The sequence below is a fragment of the Protopterus annectens genome, chromosome 6.part1, assembly GCF_019279795.1.
Source record: "Protopterus annectens isolate FY-2018-M chromosome 6.part1, PAN1.0, whole genome shotgun sequence".
NCBI classification, from domain to species: Eukaryota; Metazoa; Chordata; order Ceratodontiformes; family Protopteridae; genus Protopterus; species Protopterus annectens.
Window position 1 is genome coordinate 366,065,352 of NC_056738.1, and position 15,461 is coordinate 366,080,812.

Below are 15,461 nucleotides of genomic sequence, written 5' to 3' on the forward strand. Positions count from 1 at the left end.
AAAGGGAAGCCAATTCATAATCTCTCAGGGAGTCAGGGAGAGTCCCAAAGGAATACTCAGCTAAACAGCTCTTATGTTTCTTTCTGTTTTGTATTCCCAACAGATCAGTATTTTGTGGTGATTGTTGTACTTTTGTACACCAACTTTCAAACATTCAGAATAAAATATTATATTTGTTTTTCCTCTACATTTTGTTGCAGCTGTTAATTATATAGTCAGGTCTGTTTTCTTTTGGGCATATCAGACTGATGCTTCAGTTAAATAACTTAAAATGTAAATTCGGTCCCAGGAATGTTATGGTGGAATATTAATTTGCACCTATATTGCTTTCAGTAGTTAGCTTCAGTCAGTCACCGACAGTACATTTGCAATTGTCTCTTGTAACCTCAAAGAATAAATGCTTTCTTCTTCAGAACAGATAGTTGTCTAACTAGCTTGGTTGAGAGTTATCCCACTCAAAAGACTTTGTATTGACAAAGAAGTAATATGTAATTTGCTCAATCAAATATTTGTAGTAGTTTTATGAAAATTATTCTGTTGACTATCCTTTATCTGTGGCTTTCAGAACAGTGTCAGACAGCTAATGACAGCAGAACTCTGCTGGTAGCAATTTAATGTAAACACAGTTCATTTTATTTTCAAAAAATAGAATTGTATTTTACTTTTTCACAAATTCAAAGTCTGATGATACAAGTTCAAATGTTAATATAAATAAAACACTATTGTAATGTATATTTTGTGTTTAATATTTTGTCTGTCAGTTTGCTTTTAAAAGTTGGCATCCCACAATTCCACTAGAGTGGGTGGGGTTGTTGCATAATTATGAATGCAAATTTTAGGTTAATCAGCATACTGACATTTGGCCAGTTGTACCTATTTTTCATGGACCTTTGTCTAGATTTTTTATGATTCCAGGTTGACAGGTATGCTCTAGTCTAAGCCATCAACCAACGGCTTTTGTAGCACCTACAACAACTGAAGCAAGGATTAAGGTAATGAAAAACAGTCATTGGAGAAAAAAACATGCACAACACTGCTTAAATCATCAAAGCTGTTAGGTTCCATTATCTAAATAATGCCCTGATACTGTGATATATTTGTAAGGGCTTTCCATCTTTGTCCAGGGTATGCTACAAATACAGTAGACTTTCTAAAAAGTGACCATGACTTTTCATATATAGAAGACTGTTTCAAAATGCAGACCATAAAAAGGATAAGAGTATGACAGCTATCTGTTTTCCTATCTGAAACCTCTAAAACTAAATCAACTTTTGCGGGTGCCTGGAGTATAACATTTCAGTATCAATGAGTAGCGTTATCTGTTGAATCTTTTCCATCAACACTTAAGATATTATACTCGTACATGGTATGCTGCAAACAACACCTCGGTCTTCCTTCCTCGTGCAATAGGAAAAAGAATTCCCTAAAGCAGCCTGCAAAAAGTAAAACAAAAACAGGGTTGGAGAAAACAGCAAATAGCACTTCAACCGAAGAAAATAAATTAAAACTGAGGTAGCCACCACGAAAAATAAATACTGACACTGATGCATCATCCTTGCCAGAACATAATATGCAAACATATTAATTCACAATTAGCAATAAACAACTTAAACATCAGAATACTTTCAGAAAAACACCTACAATTAGTAGTCCAATAGCCCTTCCTGCACACTACAGAAAGTTGCAAGACCATAACATTCAGAAAACCCAAGGCTGTGTAAGCAGTCAGAAGGCACTGAGGAATATAGAGTACAGATAAAAAAGCTTCTATGGCCATTGCTCTACAGACACTGGAGGAGACTAGCCATAAGAGTTTTTGTTTTCAGTTTAGAAAGCCCTGATTTTTAAGAATACTGAGTGAGCACTGAGACAGTTTTCTGGGCAGTGTATTCTACCTTATTAAATGCGCAATATAAATTTGTACATGCAATTTTTTCTCAAACATACTTTACCCATCGTAATTTCTATACGATCTACTTCATTCAGCGTTGCGTGTTGCAAGCAATCTACATGCAGATAAGTAACAAAGATGAAACAATTACTGTAACTGTCCTTTATTGAATGATGCATGACTTTTCAAAGTAGTACTGTGCGTACTGCAGTTACCGGTATTATTTCACGATCTTTGTAGTTGTACTTGCCCATTTCCTTTATTAAGTGTTGTAAGACTTGAACCAAATACACTACAATCGCTGAGAAAATTTAATTACTGGTAACGATAGTTAAGGCCGTATTCAATGTACGATCCTTGTACTGCACGACAGAGGGATCAATATTCACAGAGGCACAACCATGAATATTTACTAGTTTAAACTTGCTGTCAGGAAATGTCGGGGGAAGGCAATGTTTGGGCGGGACTTGCTACTGCACATCCTGCGAGGTACTACACTAATACAAAGCCTTCTTTGGTAATGGCATTTAGACTCGGGAATAGCCTTTGAAGCATTTGTCAATTGTGGTTTTCTCAAGGTTTTCCGTCATTCTATGGCGTCCTTATGAATGTTGTTGTTCTCCTAAATACCACACAATGTATTTTCCTGATTTGCAAGGAATCATCCAGAAACTCCACATCATGAGGAAGACAAACAGATGACAGAGCACGACCGCTCACTTTTTTTGAAAGCCATTTCTATTTTCTAGGCACTGCAGTTCACTTCAAGTATAATTTACTCGACACTACAAACGACCTTAGGTTGCTAATATAACTTTAAATATTAGTCAGGTACTCAGGATGTTGAGTTTACTCCAGCCTTAGCGAAAGCAGTGCAAAGGAAATGGAGACAGGGGACATCTTTTACATATCTGTTTAAATGTATAGCTGGACTGCACTGTATGAGAGTCCATAGTTGGCACATATTTTAAAATTTGATGGCTTCCGAGAGACCAGGTATCCAGTTTTTCAGTTTCTTTCGGTAATTATTACTAGTGTGATCCATCTTCTGTCTCTCTTGCTCTCTCTCTCTCTTTCTTTGTCTTTTGACACCCACTATGCATAATTTGCCACGTGTGTTACTTTCACCTCAGGTGCATATAAATTTCATTGTTTAATTTGTCTCCAGCCGACACTCCAGGAACGCACTCTGCTCTGCTTCTCCAAATCATTAGGAATTTGGCTCAATTAGTTAGGTAATACTAGTAATTTTGCATAATTTTCATCAAGAAACAATTTTTATGCAACATGATTTTGGGCACTAAAATATTTATGCAGGGAGATAGTGACATATAAAGCCATGAGTGAGTGGTGCTATAAAATAACACAAAGTGAATTTTAGCATTAACTCCTTTTGTTTAAGTGAAGTGCATACAAATAGCATATGTGTAACTTTGGGTAGGAAATCAACTCAGCAATCTGATTAAATGGCTTAAGCAAAAGTAGTGGCAAAAGTGATTTGCAAACTGTTGATTAGCTGTATAAAGAAAAAGCAGGAATTGATAGCAAAGTGTTAGAGTAGAATGAATAACTTTTGCCGTGGAAATAATTTTAACACAGTAGATAAATAATAAGCACTTAAGTAGGTAGCGGCTAAAACAATTTCCTCCCGGTGTGACTTTAAGTGTTTAACCAGTATTAATTTGTGAATGTGACATGGGTACAAAAGCAAGGAAATAGTTATGAAATGGCGGGGCTGGCTTGCAAATGGTCTGGGGCCTTTTGCTGCTACTCTAGAAGAATGTGCAACTACACTGAAAGATTTATTTATTTATTTTACATTTGTTAAATTGCATTTTTATTATGACGTTGACAAGACAAGAGACACGCAGGTCATCTCAGAATGACTTGGTGCAAAATTTTCTGTGATGCTGCCCTCTAGAGCTTATGTGGTATGAAAGGAGTGGTTATGGTGACTGTGCTTAAGTAGTGAGCCCAAAGCATCAGTTAGATTACATACTTATGTCCTGTCTCCTATGTCCTGCCACCGTACCATTTGAAGATAATCTACTATTAGTTCCTTGATACTGTTGTCCTGCCACTCACTGATTTCATGACTTCCATTCTCTGACTTTTCATGTCACATCGAGTCAGGATACAATATAGTTGGGGTGGAGAGCCTGTACCATCATGAGACATGCATGCATTGTAACATCTGTCTCACTACTAGTTTTGTGCGTGTGTGTAGCTGGTCTGCACTTTTTCCTCTGTATGCCGTACCGAGATCACACTTCAGGACTGAGCGTCAGTATTCCCTTTCCTCCTGTTGTTGTGTCTATAAGGATCATCGCTGTAACCTCATGTACTACCATATAACTGGCTGCATCTTGCCAAACTAACTAGGTGCAGCACATCCACTCATGCTGCTCATTTTCCTGTCATACTTGACTCCTGACAGAGCATCCCGAGTTTTCAATATACGTCCGTGCGTTATAAAATGCACCTTTAATTTGAATCGTGGCACCACACACTGTCTGAATGTTAATGGTGCCGTATTTCGCTAAGATGCCCATACACTGGAGCTGAACACATTAAATGGGACTTTGAGGTACCACCTCTTGGTGTAATGTTTAAAGTTGATGTTTTTATACACTTGAGAAGAAATGACAAAGGAAGAAAGCTACCAAGTCCTGCTGCTTGAAAGGCAAGATTCCCTTATAAAAAACTTGAAAATATTTTGTGAGCTTGTTAGTCTGTTCACGAGTAGAACCATCAACACAGTCAGCCTTACTATTAATGTAGAGGCAGCCCATGGTTGTCGCCACAGCCCATAATAGCAGCTCTACTCCTCTTTTCATCCCATCTCCTTCTACTCCTTAATGCGTTCAAGCAAACAGAGCTGTAAAGGTCTGTATTCAGCTGCCAGTAATTGCATCCTGAGGCTTTTTGCAAAATCAAGTTCGAGTCTCCCATCTCAAGCAAATGTTCACAGCTCTGGATTCATAAGGGTTAGTAAAGAAATGTAACCCTTACGGGGTTGTGTAATATTCTGTAAACAGTTTACAAGATCTCAGCAACCACTCAAGCTACACACATACTATCAGCAGCATTTTGTTAATCCACCTGAACTCTTATAGAAGGCTAACCAGTAACGTCTGTGTCACTCGGCTGCTGAGATGTTTAAAAAAACATACGAACATCATGACAACATAGTATGGGAACAATAATATCTTTTAATAGTGTAAGCCTCAAGATGAAATCATTTAATATCTCGAATGTTGCATGATATTGAAATTATCAGTGCAAATACAATTTGGCTGTATTAGATGTTTAGAGGCATCAGTTGGGTGTAACTGCAGGAGCACCAGGCGCTGTAGGTTAACAGCCAGAACACTGCTCCTTTTCTTTCTTGTTTACTTTTCTAAAATCGTTGCTCACCAGGTAAGCAAAATGCCTGATAAGTTGATAATTAAAGAATCCCAGAAGCTGATGGTGTAGTCCTTCACTTTAAGGCACCTGGGCCACTTATTTTCTTTCCCCTTCTCATATTTTCATTTTAGCCTTATCCAGTGAAAAATGGCTTGACATACCATTAACTCCTGTGCTCCCACAAGGCCACTTTAATATTGACAAAGTGTGAGCATGTCTGAAATCATGGTCTCCTCTCTTCAGCACAAGCACAGTACCACCACTCATCTGAAGTGAAAAGTGATTTTTTACATATTCGTGATGGCTTGGCTTGAATTAGATCAAAGTCAGGCTTATTAATGCCAGTCTTTCCGATGCCAGTCTATGCAGCTCAAGGGACCATTACTAACCTAGAGGAAGAGTACCATTTTCTAACCTTTTTCTAGCTGATTACAGCCCGTGGAACCTGCCCAATGGGGTGGTGGTGATGGGGTGTGCCTGATACTCCTAACATCTAAAGACTATACTTGAGGCTGCAGCAGCTGGGGGAAAAAGTAAATAACTCCGTACCCTAAGGTCCCTAAGCATCAGAGCAGTGGACAGGTAACATCTGGCCACTCAGGACAGAGTCAGTACCTTTGGGCACAGCATGCCCGAGAGATGGCAGTGAGCACACATCTAAGAATGCTGGTCTGTCTGTGGTGTGCCCTGCGAGAGCTGGTGAGGCGTGTTCTGACTAGAACCCTAGAGGTATTGAGAAGAGCTCTGTGAGGTTTCCAAGCAGTGAGAAAGCAAGGACAGAAGCGGAGGGAAGAAGACTGGTAGGATGCAGTTAAAAGGAGAAGTAGAGGAAGAAGAAGGTGCAGCTCCCACGTGTGTGGTTCCTGAGGAAAGAACTTAAAAAGGGAGTGCTAGAGAGAAAAAGAAAAGAGCTCCTTCTTTGCTTTCAGAGATGTTCATAGGTTGGTACTAGGCTATCGGCTCTAAGGCCTATGCAAGCCTAGCCATAACAATTCCCTGGATATTTCTTCCCACAATATTTACTTCTCTGGGCCCCTGTCTAGCAGGGTGACTGACATGATCCCCGGGGTGAATTTCCTATCTCCCATCCAATCATCAAGGTTCCTTTTGAAGAGGGCCAATGAGGCGCTCTGCTTGACATGTATATGCAGTCTATTCCAGAGTATGGGGAGTCTCTGGGTCAGGAACCTATCCCTCCAGCATGTTTTGTTCATTGTGATGATAAGGTTTAGATCCCTGGAGCGTGTGGCTCTGAGGGATTGGGATTTCTTTAAGTGGAGCATGTCCAACAGCTCAGGGCTTGACATGGCCTTGTATGTTAAGCAGAGATCGCCTCTGAGTAGACGATATGCCACAGAGTATAGCTGGAGTTTTTTTAGACGGTCAGCATATGGCATTTGCTTTAGACCTGTGATTCTTTTAGTGAGGCATTTCTGTGGCCTTTCCAGCTGTTGCAGATGTCTTGTGAGGTACATACCAAATGGGGAATTATACTCTATAATGGGTCTAATGAGGAATGAGCACAGTGGGACAATGACGTCCTTTATTCTGGATGAAAAGCCCTTAGTGATGAGGTGTGCCACATAGAAGGATTTCCTGACTGTTGTGGTGATGTGGTTATCGAAAGTGAGACCAACGTCCTTCTGTGTCCTTAACCCTCTCATCACACTTTCAATGTTTAGTGTACTGCCACCTATGTGGTAATTCATGGGTACATGTTTTTTCCCAAAGGGGATAACTATACATTTCTTGGCATTAAGCTTGAGCCCATGGCTCAGGCACCAGGCATCTGTTTCTGTAAGGCCCTTTTGTAGAATATCCACATCATTTGGGGATTCAATAATGGCTCCCAGTTTGCAGTCATCTGCAAACTTTGTTAGCCAGAGTCCCTTAGTGTTGGCCTGTACTTCAGAGAAGTAGATGCCAAACAAGAGTGGTCCCAGGACTGAACCCTGAGGTACTCCACTTGTCTGGAGCTGGATTTGGAGTCGGCTACTTTTACAGTCTGGGTTCTGTCAGTAAGCCAACTGGCAACCCATCGAGTGATGTAGGGATTTATGCCCAGCTTAGTAAGTTTATCTATGATTCCAGAGTGGGCGATGGTGTCGAGGGCCTTGGCGAGGTCCAGATAGGCTGTGTGGACCACCTTACCCTCGTCCACAGCTCTGGAGACTGATTCGAAAAAGTCAATCAGATTCAGGAGACAAGATCGGCCCTTCACAAACCCAAACTGGGTGGGGTCCAGTGTTTGAAGGTTGCCAATGTCTTTGTTTATAAGTTCCATGATAATGCATTCCATGCCCTTGAAGATCAGGCTTGTCAGACTGATGGGACAGTAGTTCCCGGGATCCAAAGCGGATTCTCCCTTATGGAGCGGGATAACTGTAGCTGTGCCACTCAGTGGGCACAAAGCCTGAGGTGAGGCTATGATTAAACATGACACTTAGGTGAGGTGCCAGTTCATTTTGTAGTTCATGTAGTACACAGCCTGGGATGTCATCTGGTCCCATGGATGCTGTATTGTTAGCTTTGAAGAGTGCGGTTTCTACTTGTGTGGCCGTGATTATCAGGATTTGGCAATTTTTTGGTATTGACATGGGCCCTTTAGGGGGTGAGAGGGGGGTGAAGTTGGCACTAAATCGATCTGCCAGGATATTGGCAATATCCTTGGGATCAGTATTTTTAATGAGATTCTGTTGTAGCTCAGAGCAGGTCTGAACATTGCCACTTAGATTCTTGACATAACTATAGAATGCCTTGTGGTTGTCTTTGGAATCTTTGGCAATTTTATTTTCATAACTAGCTTTTGAAGATTTTATGAGGGATCTCAGCTTCTTACTGAGGCTGGTGAGGGAGTTTTTTGCATCCTGGGATTTTCCTCTTTTCTGCAACAGTTTCTTCCTTCTGTTGTATAGTTTGTTTATAGCAGGGGACCACCAGATTGGCTTCCTTTTTTTGGAGAAGAGCATCTTGGTTCTATTTGGGATGGCACAATTCATGCACGAGTGGATGTGCTCGTACAGTGCCTTAGCGTAGGATTTTGCAGTCGAACTTCTAGATCCCGTCTGAGTGGATGTGGTGAAGTTTGTCACTTCTGACTTCAGTAGCATGAAGTTGGCTTTAGAGAAGTTTTTTAAGGAGGTTTCCTTACTGGGGGTGGGGTGGGATGTGGATGTCAAGGGTGATTTGCTTATGGTCAGTCCTGACCAATGAGCGGGTGACCACTGGTGTGGAGCATCTATCTCCCATGTTGGTAATGACCAGGTCTAGGATATTGGAGCCTCTGGTGGGACAATGGATTAGTTGATCCAGGGCATTGGAATTTATGAATTCCAAGAACCATTGGGAAAAGGAGTTGGTACCCGAGTAGTTTTCCCAATTAATGGCAGGGTAGTTGAAATCACCCAGTATTGGGGTGTTTGGTTGTATCTTAATATTTTCCAGTATGTTTAGAAAGGTGTAGTGAAAATCTTGGGGCATGGCGGGGGATCTGTAGCAAGTTAGAATTTAGATTGCAGTCTTACCTAGTGTTAGTTGCACCTGGAGAATTTCAGATGCATTGTGTTGGGCAACTAGCCTGGAGGTGTGAATATCCTTGGTGAATATGGACACTCCTCCACCTTTAGTGTTTCGGTCTTGATTTTGTGGCTGAAAAGTGTGGTAAGAATTGTAGCCTGGTATTGCAGGGGTGCTCTCTGGAGCCTTGAACCAGGTCTCAGTTGCTGCACAGATATCAATGTTCTCCATTTTTAGGAGTGCCTCGAGAGAGTGCATTTTGAGGTTTAGACTTCTAGCATAGAGTCGCATTACCTTCAGATTTTGCATGCTTGTATCTGTTACGGTGGTGGTTTTATCCTTTGAACCTTGCCTAAAAAAGGCACTACAGGGGTGGCAGGAGCTTTAGCCAGTAACCTGAATCCCAGGGGTGACAGGTGCAGACCATCTCTGGCAAAAGCATTGTGGTTTGTTGATCATGTCTTCCCAGGCAGACAAATACTGGATTCCCTTTGAATGACACCAGAAGCTTAGCCAATTGTTGAAGTCAATTATTTTGTCCTTATACTGTGGTATAATTCTGGGCGAAGGCAGGATGCTACTCAGGGCTAGGGTCATTCCAGCCTGGGTCACATGATCCAAGAGCTCTTCCATGTCTCTTTTCATGTAGTCCAGGGAGGTACTTCTCAAGTCATCCACTCCAGCATGGACAATGACAGAGTCGTATTTGTACTTGTTGTGGAGTGACTTGAGTGCATGCGTTATGTGGCGGATCCTGGCACCCGACAGGCAGCTGACTGTAATTTACTCCTTGTTCAGCCTGGTGAGTGGGACATCAGTGTGCTTGACTATATAGTCACCTATGACTAAAGTGTTGGGAACATTGTCTTGCCTTAGGGGCTGTTGTTGGGCGGGCACACTGGTGTTGTGAGCTATGTGTCACTTTGGTTGTGACTGGTGTTTGTTTGCGTTTCGGCTTCGGAGGTCTTGTTGCTTGGGCAGGTTAATGTTAAGGGCCTCCGCATAGGAGGGTTTAGTGTTGCTATGTGTGGGTGTTGATGGTGTGGGTTTTGAAGGGCTTTGAGTTGCTTGAGGTGTAATGCAGGTGTTAACCATCTCCGCTTGACTGTCTAGCGCAATCTTGGTCGGAGAGCTTTGCTTCCAGTTTGGCTATGCAAGTGCATCTCTCGCAGGTTGTAGTGTTGGGTGGTAGGAGGAGAGGATTGTCTATCTACATGAGGCAGTTGCTGCATTGCCCCAGTATGCCCAGATTCACCAGGTCGACAGGAGGAAGCTGACCCTTGGACATGCCTGTTTGGGTGCTTTTTTGTAAAGTTTAAGAGCTGTTTTCGTTTACCTTTGCAAGGTACTTTGCAATTATTGGCTGTTTAGTGCCTATGATTAATTTCTCCTTATTGACAAGGACAGCGGAGTGCTTGTATCAGTTTCAGGCTTCCTAGGTCTTTCCAGCAGGTTCTAGAGCAAGTGCTAGTCACAGGGGTTCAGATTTTAGTGTTACTACTGAGACACCAGCTAGTTTTAAGGGAAAATTTGAAGAGCAGACTTTCTGGCACCTGGAATAGTTTAACTGTAGCCTCGTAGTGCTGCACGATGTGAAAAATGTGCAAACACACGCGTTTTTAAGCCAGAAAGTTGAAAGGGATAGAAATCAGCCGAAAAAGGATAATAAAATTACAATTTCAGAGCTGGAAACCACTTGTCTAGCATTAGATAGGCAGTACAATGCTCACCAGTCCCACTGGTAGGCAGTACGACTTCCCTCTACCACAGCAAGGTCTGAATAGCTCTGAGCACAGAAAATAAAGTCCTGAGACAAGCAAAGCTGAGTGTGTAGTCCTAAACAGTAAATGCAATTAAAACTCTACAAAATTAGCAATTTAAAACTTTTTAAATGAAGCAAGGCAAGTGCACAACTGAAAAACGATTTAAGAGGCAGTAACACAGGAGAATAAGTAGCTAGTCTACATATACAGAGAAGTCTATATATACAGAAAAGCAGCTAAAACACACAAACACTTCAGATGCAGTGCAACCCAGAGCAATTGAGTTGTAGCAATATTAAGGCAATTACAGTTATAATAAATGCTATAAAATATACTCTATATTTCCAAAATGTTTGGGAAGCACAGTCAGAACACTTTTTGAAAGGGAAAAAGGAGAAATGGAAGGCCTTATCTAATGTTCTCTCTGTATTAGGTAGAATGAGCTAATGACAATAGACTGGGAGGAGTGGCGCAGATCAGATTTACAGTAGGGGTGGGCAACTGCAAAGCCACCAAGTATAACAGCAAGACACCAACAGCAAGGGAGGGTGTGGACTAAAGCTATTAGCCTACAGACACAGTAAGCACTATAGAAAGCGACAAAATGAAAGTTTTTAAACAGATAAAGATTTGTAAAGATACAGAATGCTTTTAACTACAAACAAATCAGTTACCCATGCAGATTACTTAATATCAATAAAAAACACTCAAAAACTAAGCAGCAGGCAATAACACTTCCCAAGCATTGAGAAAACAAAGACAACTGAAGGCAAAGATAAGTGAAGTGAAAGAACAGAGGTCAATTCCTGAGAAGAGAAAAAAAGAAAACTGCCCCTTTTTTCTTTTCAACCACGGGAGAATCCTCCCCCAGGGGAGAATGCACTATTCCTGGAAGTACTGCAATACCAGTTTGATGCATGGAATGAACAAAACAAGCCCCTATTCCATCTCCCTGTTCCAAACATCAATTTAATATATGGTCTCCAGATAACAAAACCTATCAGATATTAAACTAATAAGAACAGACACTACACTTGATCTTAACCAAAAAGCCGAGAAGCAATACAGCCAAGCTCCTGAGCAGACAGCTATCAGAGGGCTCACATACTTTACGCTTGCGCTGACTGGGGAAACTCCCTCTCGGGAGCACAATGGGGGAAAGCAGTCGTGCACAAAGAGGGGTTCCCATGTTGTTTGGAGGAGAAACTAGAGCCCTACCGCTGCTCTTCTTCTCGGCATGCTGGGTAAAGGCTGGTCCTTATTTGCATAAGCCCACCCACCAGCCGAAGCTCAGCCAAAAAGAAAGAAATACAATGAAGAAAGACTGACTTTTTAAATTTCTTTTGGGCTTTGTATTAGTGTAGTCCCTCGCATCGAGTTCTGCATGGAAGTGGGCATGTCCCGAATGACTGACAGATGATGGAGGAGTGACAGGTATGTAGATTTCCGTGTGACATCATGCATACATTGGTTCTACTTCTTACATTCCGATAGTATGGGAAGGGCACTCGTTCCAAGCTACTTCAGAAAACTGGCAAGTATGTGTCAAAACAAGAGTTTAACGTTCTGAATGAAAGACATTTTTTGTTCTGTGGCATTCTTGCTGCATTCACAAATTGTTCCTGCTGAGAATAACACGTTTTCCCAGTATAACACAAGGGGTCCCCTAAAATAACGCAGTTAGAAATGAAGCTCTGTGATAACCTGAAGTACCCAATACCATATTACTGCTTACATTTTCTCTTCTCTATATCTCAACAAAACGTGAAATAGGGGATGCCAGACCACTACGTTTTCTTGCTTTTAAAGGGGCACTATCTCAGATGTTTTGCTAGAGGAGTTTGTTTACATTTTTTGTACTCTGTAAGTCACATGTTCAGCTAGAGGCAAGGTTTTCATAGAGCCTTTTTAGCATACTGCAGGTCAGAAAACAACAAAGTCTCAGTGGGGGTTGTTAGAGGAAGTGCTTAGAACTTACAGTTGCAGTTTGTCATTTTGTATTCTCCTTCCCCCACTCATGAAGAATTAGATTTGCTGAATGACTGGATTTTACTCCGCTAGAGATGCTATCTTATCTCACACAGACCTGGAGCCTCTTTAGCAATAGTTTAGACCAATAGTTGATGGCAGGGGGTCTATTTTGGTTGCCTGTGCCAAGTATGTAGATAGTCTTTTAAAACCATATATAGAAAAGGAGATTCAGATCTGCAAGGACTCATGGGGCTTCCTAGAAAACATTAATAGAATACCATTTGACCCTACCTTAAGTTTTTTGACTGTGGATGTCAAAAATTTATATACTGTCATTCCACAGCAGTTAGGGTTGGATTGGGTTAGGGAGTTCCTGGAGTCAAGACATGTTGAACAGGATACTATCTACATAATTGAGACTTTATTAGAATTGGTGTTAAAATACAATTTTTTTAGTTTCGACAATTTGGTATACAGACAAGCTTCTGGGGTGGCAATGGGCTCACCCTGTGGGGGTTCTTTTGCAAATTGCGTAATGGCCCAATGGGAAAACACCTTATTGTTTAATAACCTTCTTTTTAAGGAGCATGTCGCCTGGTACACAAGGTACCAGGACGACATGTTCATGTTATGGAGAGGTTCCCCAGATATGGTGATCTCATTCATAGATAACATTAAATCTATGACTAATTTCCTGGATTTTACATTTGAAGTGAATGACATTGAAATCAATTTTTTAGATATAAAGCTGAATAAGGATATTCACGCTGCTAGGTTTATCAGTAACATCTATAGAAAGCCCACCTACTCCAATGGTTTCCTCCACTTTGGTAGTTGCCACCCTCTCCATCAAAAAAGAGCGGTTGTTAAAGGGCAGATGGTGAGGGCGGCACGCATGATCACCAAGGATGAAGATTTCCATGATGAATGTAGCAATCTGACTGGGATGTTTTTTAATAGGGGATATCCCAATTCACTCATTCTAGAGATTTCATCTGAAGTAAGGTTCAAAAGAGAATCTGGGCATTTTAAGCCCATCCTCAATAGAAAAGAGTTGAATGACACAATCAACCATGATATTAGGGTTAACCATAATAGAACAGGTAATGAACCAGACTTGGGAGTTAGGTTTCTGTGTACATTTTCCATCGATCATCATCTCATAAGGACTATCCTACAGAAAAACTTGTTAGCATAATGGAAGACACAAACCTGCGCCAGTTGTTAGGCACAACACCTAATATAACTTTCAGAAAAGGCTTTAATTTAAAGGCTCTTTTGGAGATGAACAAACATACTATTTTTAATAGGGTTAAAGGTATGACCAAATGCGGGTTTTGTAACCAATGTAAATTCGTACAGGAAGGCAGTTATGTCATAATAAATAATGTAAAATATAGGTTATCTGGTAACTTTACTTGTTCCTCTAGGGCAGTTGTTTACGTAGCAACCTGTGGGCGATGCCCTGCTTTCTACATAGGAAAGACTGAAAGGGCATTGCACAAAAGAATGTATGAACATCTATATGCTATTTCTAAGAGGGACATGAATAATGCATTAGCTTATCACATTGTTCAGAACAAGGACCATTTTTTTAATTTCACTGTTTTAAAGCAAATTAAGGCACAAGCCAATTCAGGTCCATGGCAATTAATATTAGAAAAAGAAGAGTTGCTATGGCAACTAAGGACGGCCGCACACATTTACCCAGGCCTGAATGAAGCCATATCGCTTACCTGTATTTTGAAGCTTCTGACCCTTAAGAGATAAGGTCTTGTTTTGTAAATAGCATAATATGGTAAGGAGAGTATCGTCATAGAAACACATAGCAATAGTCTTTTTAAAAATAATTTTTAAGTATGTTGACTATTGGTAACATTAAATTGGGAATTTTCATGTCAGCTTGTACCCTTTGCTGCCCAGGGCTGACGTTAATGGTTCTCAATAAAAAACAATTTTTAACACCATTAATTGAACATAATAGTTTCAATTTCAGTTTCAATTTAAATATAATGAAACGGAAGACAAACAAGGTTTTTTAATTATTTGAATACATCATGCCCACGCATTTCTTTAAATGGCTAGCAAAGTTTTTGTTGGCTTATGTGTGGTAATAATTTATGGTGGTGGTAGTTGCTGAACTATGGATGGGAGTGTAGTTTGGCTGACAAAGTGATGGCGTTTTTGAGATGATTCCGTTTTTGGAACGGAAACTGATTAGGTATTATTCTTATCACAATAGCATAAACCCAATGTGATTTTATTTTGAAGAGTCATTCATAGTTCTATTTTTTATTATTTTTTATTCTTTATCTGTATATTGCATAGTATAATAACTTCCATTAACGTTTGTAATTAAAAGAGTTGTTAGTTCAGTACAAATGACGGGGCTACTAAGAGCAGTATTTTTAAACAATAAAAATGGGGTAATACTGTGGATTTGTTTTTTAAACAATGGTTTTTAGTGTTTTTAACATTCAAACAAATTGTTAAGGTATTTATTTTAATTGGAATGGCAGTTTGTTAATTGACTAATTGACACCCTATTTAACGGGGAAGCTGTAACAAGTGGATGTTTCATTTTGTCTGAAGAAGGAGAGATACCAATCTCTCCGAAAGTTCTTGTGTGTAATAAAAGTTCTAACGTTACAGTTTCGAATAACTGTTGCTTTATTTGCATTGGGACATCGTATTTGGTATACAACAACATACGATTCGTGTACGTGCTTGGTGAAACGCTATCCCTTGGTTCTTTTTGTGTTTCGACAGTTTGTTTGCCTTTTTGGATTCGCAATGAGGAGATAGGTACTGTACCATGTTTTATATGTTAAAATTTGTCTGTACACAATATAAATTCTATTTATAATGTTATTAATATGTCCTAACAAGAGTTACCTGTAGCTTTTCTCCAA

General features: G+C 40.4%; 1 protein-coding gene and 1 non-coding gene across 4 annotated transcripts in view; both read right to left on the bottom strand.

The window, feature by feature from the left end:
• Nucleotides 1-15,461, bottom strand: part of LOC122805563 (solute carrier family 25 member 45-like) — a 1,930,246-nt gene that overhangs the window by 223,600 nt on the left and 1,691,185 nt on the right. The window lies entirely within an intron of this gene.
• Nucleotides 11,451-11,642, bottom strand: LOC122805690. The gene has a single exon (XR_006365403.1). It is a non-coding gene; the product is annotated as a U2 spliceosomal RNA (small nuclear RNA).